The following is a 3,236-nucleotide window of genomic DNA, read 5'->3' on the forward strand; positions in this document are numbered from 1 at the left end:
GTAAGTATATAAAACGTTATTTTGTATATTTTACACATCAGCAGAAACAGAGAGAGATGGCAGGAAGGGGGGAGAAAGTCTCCCCCACCTTTACAGACACTGTGTTTTAGAGAGAACAAATACAAGTGTAAGGGAAGTGTTTTTAAATTACATCCCCCTTCTGTCTACTGATAAGATGGCAGGAAGGGGGGAGGAGGGGGCAGGGCACACACACACACACACACAGACACACACACACACACACACACACACACACACACACACACACACACACACACACACACACACACACACACACACACACACACACACACACACACACACACTTTTTATTTTATAATACACCATAAGGCGCAACAGTGGGGGCTTTTCACACCTGTGAATACACATCACCCCCCTCCTATCGACGGATCTCACACCTACTTGAGATCTCACACCTCGATCAAAGGAGAGGCGGGACTTAGCTCATTTGCATAATTTGGGGAGGTGTGACCTGTCACTTTTTTATGCATACTAATGTGATGGAAGCGGGATGAATATTACTACTGCTGCTTTATTGTCTTTTTTATAACAAGCTAAACAGAATAATTCTTCAAACTACAGATTGAGACAATAAAAACATGATTCAATCTTTACTAAGGTAATAAATCAAGTGAGAAGTCGAGTCATTTCCTCATAGACTTCTATAAAATCAGACAGCTTATTGCCACCAGTGGAGAGAGAACGCTGGTTTATGGCCTTTACTTTTCAGAACCGGATGATGCTTCTTGAATGGTAACAAATCTCATGTCAAAAACTGGAGCTTTGAGCTCCACTGAATGAGAGTCTCGTGGAGAAGCTCAGTTTCCTATGTGTACTTCAGCATTCTGCACATTAGTGACTTTTTAACTTTGTTATTTGTATTCTTCTCCAGAAAAAATACATGGAACTAAGTCAAATTTATCTCCTCTAAAACATTTTTGCAGCACCTGTCAATCATGCATCAAAAGCAACGCCCTACACTGTAGCAGTGTCACATGTTAGATTATTTAACAAACCGAACAATATCAGTTTCTAGAAGAGAAAGTATTTGGATTTTTGTTTTTTCGTCATGTTATTTAATAAAGTTATTCCAGATGAGGTGAGGACACTCACCTTCTCCCATTTATAAAAGCGGTCAGCTTTGATGATCATGTCGACCAGGATGACGTGGTTTCCTCTGGCGGCCACCTCCAGACAGGTCTTTCCCTGCTGGAAATATTATAGTTATACATATATACAGTATACAGGTTAGTATGATCTACAAGTCAAAGTAATAATACAAAAGAGAAATTACCTACCGAACAAAGGTTAACCAGTTCTTATTTTTCATATAAAAAAATAGTTATGATTTGATGACATGGAAAGCAATTCTGCTGGAGTACAGCACATTTTGATAATGTAGGGAACATTTATATTTGTTCCATTGTAGGTACGCTTACTTTTACTCGAGTAAGAAACTCTCTATACTACTTAACGAAAATACCAAGAACATTCTTTTATCAATTATTATATAAAGGAAAACAAAGAAAAAAAGGCATATGGGAACCGTTATTCTCTCCCGGTGGGGGGGGGGGGGGGAGTAATGTGCTGTGAGGTACCTTGTCGGTCAGATTGAGGTCAACTCCAGCGATGAGCATCATTTCAGCCAGGTCCTGCCAGCCGTGCTCTGCTGCGATGTGCAGCGCAGTCTGCTGTCTCTGAGGAGCACACCACAGATATCAGAGAGTGCTGCACTGTAGCCTCCATGTTGCTCTGAGAACTAGCTCCATGTCTTTGTGAGTGTGCACTCATGGATCTCACACATGTACGGAAAAGCCAGCAGCTTTGATTGTTTAAAGGGTTAGTATGGATGTTTTAAAGTGGGGTTGTTGAGGTACTTATCCACAGTCAGTGTATTGCCTACAGTGAATGGTAGCTGGCACACCCTGACAGCTGGGTAAAGCAGTGCAAATAAAGCGTACACTTATATGATATTGATTTTTAATTAGGTGTTAAAATACATGTTGCCGCCCCCCCGTGTACAGCAGTACAGAGCTTAGCTTCCATGCACTAACTCCTATGTGTTTCTCCAAACCAAGGGCGTGCCAATATCCATCTACTGTAGCTGAAACACTGACTATGGATCAGTGTGAAGATCCTATTTATTTTTATTTACCTGTTGCCTGTTTTATTTGGACATTTTTTCTATGAGTAATATGTCTGTTTTTATCACCTTTGTTTTAACGCCTGTTCGATTGTCCGTGCTGGACCTATTCGTTTCACCTGCTCCCCATCCGCCCTGCAATCACCTGACCTCCTGTAAACCTGCACTTTATGCCCTCATTAGTTTCAGCTTTTATTAAAATCCTGGTTTTCTGTGAGTCTTGTCCTTGTATGCCATGTAATAGGAAGTTCTGTTCATCTTGACCTGCCTGGATCCCCAACACTTTGGGTATTTTCTGTTTAACTTCCTGTCTCCAGCGTTTGGTTTCACCCTGCTCCACTTCCCATGAAATCTATTAACTTCATACAACCCCCTTCATAATATCCAGACCCTCCCTTTAACATGCACAGGTCAGAGTCAGCAATGTGTACCCACACGGTCAGCGAGGTCCAGGTCACAGTCAGCGCCTATGAGCAGCCGCAGAACCTCTGCATGGTGGTGGAACACAGCGAGGTGCAGAGCTGTGTTGTGTTGCTGTTCCAAACACAAAGAAAGATCCTTTAAATGGATATGCATGCACAGTTTGATCCTGATAATAAACATGTCAACACAGAGGACCCACCATGGCCTGCAACCAAGTTTTTGGTGTCAGAATAGGTGATTTTATGTCAAGTACTCTTGCCAATATACATGTTTCCCTATTTAGTCATTATTCTTTAGACATGTGGAAATCTTAGAAGCAAAAAATATATTTTGTCTTTTGATATTATCGACTAAAATTCTCCATCTCACTAGATAACTGTTTTGCGTTTCTAAAGTCAACAATACACATGCTGAACAGAATAAGAATACCTTGAATATCTGGAATATCCTTTTAGCCAAATCATTTTTATTTAATAATTTTAAATATCTAAAAGAGTACACTTGTTAATAAAGCATTGCCATTATCATTTTTTAATGATAGGGTTAGATGTTGTTGTAGGCGATCTTACGGTAAGTGGTGCAGTTTGTATGTGTAGCTTTATGTTCATCCATCGAGTGTCTCTGAGGGGGAGGGATGTTTATATGGGGG

General features: G+C 40.6%; 3 protein-coding genes across 4 annotated transcripts in view; 2 read left to right on the top strand and 1 right to left on the bottom strand.

Moving 5' to 3' along the window:
* Positions 1-3,236, top strand: part of LOC104950819 (CUB and sushi domain-containing protein 3-like) — a 109,958-nt gene that overhangs the window by 14,976 nt on the left and 91,746 nt on the right. The gene's annotated exons all lie outside the window — the stretch shown is intronic.
* The window catches only part of LOC104945328 (uncharacterized), a 39,025-nt gene that overhangs the window by 2,286 nt on the left and 33,503 nt on the right, over positions 1-3,236 (top strand). The window lies entirely within an intron of this gene.
* Positions 2,614-3,236, bottom strand: part of LOC104945317 (ankyrin repeat and death domain-containing protein 1A-like) — a 6,700-nt gene continuing 6,077 nt past the window's right edge. Inside the window, exon 6 of the mRNA XM_010770966.1 lies at positions 2,614-2,698. The gene's annotated coding sequence lies outside the window, so the exon portion shown is untranslated. The remainder of the gene's footprint in view (positions 2,699-3,236) is intronic.

The sequence above is a fragment of the Notothenia coriiceps genome, unplaced genomic scaffold (genome assembly GCF_000735185.1).
Source record: "Notothenia coriiceps isolate Sejong01 unplaced genomic scaffold, NC01 NC01_scaffold00000339, whole genome shotgun sequence".
NCBI lineage: Eukaryota > Metazoa > Chordata > Actinopteri > Perciformes > Nototheniidae > Notothenia > Notothenia coriiceps.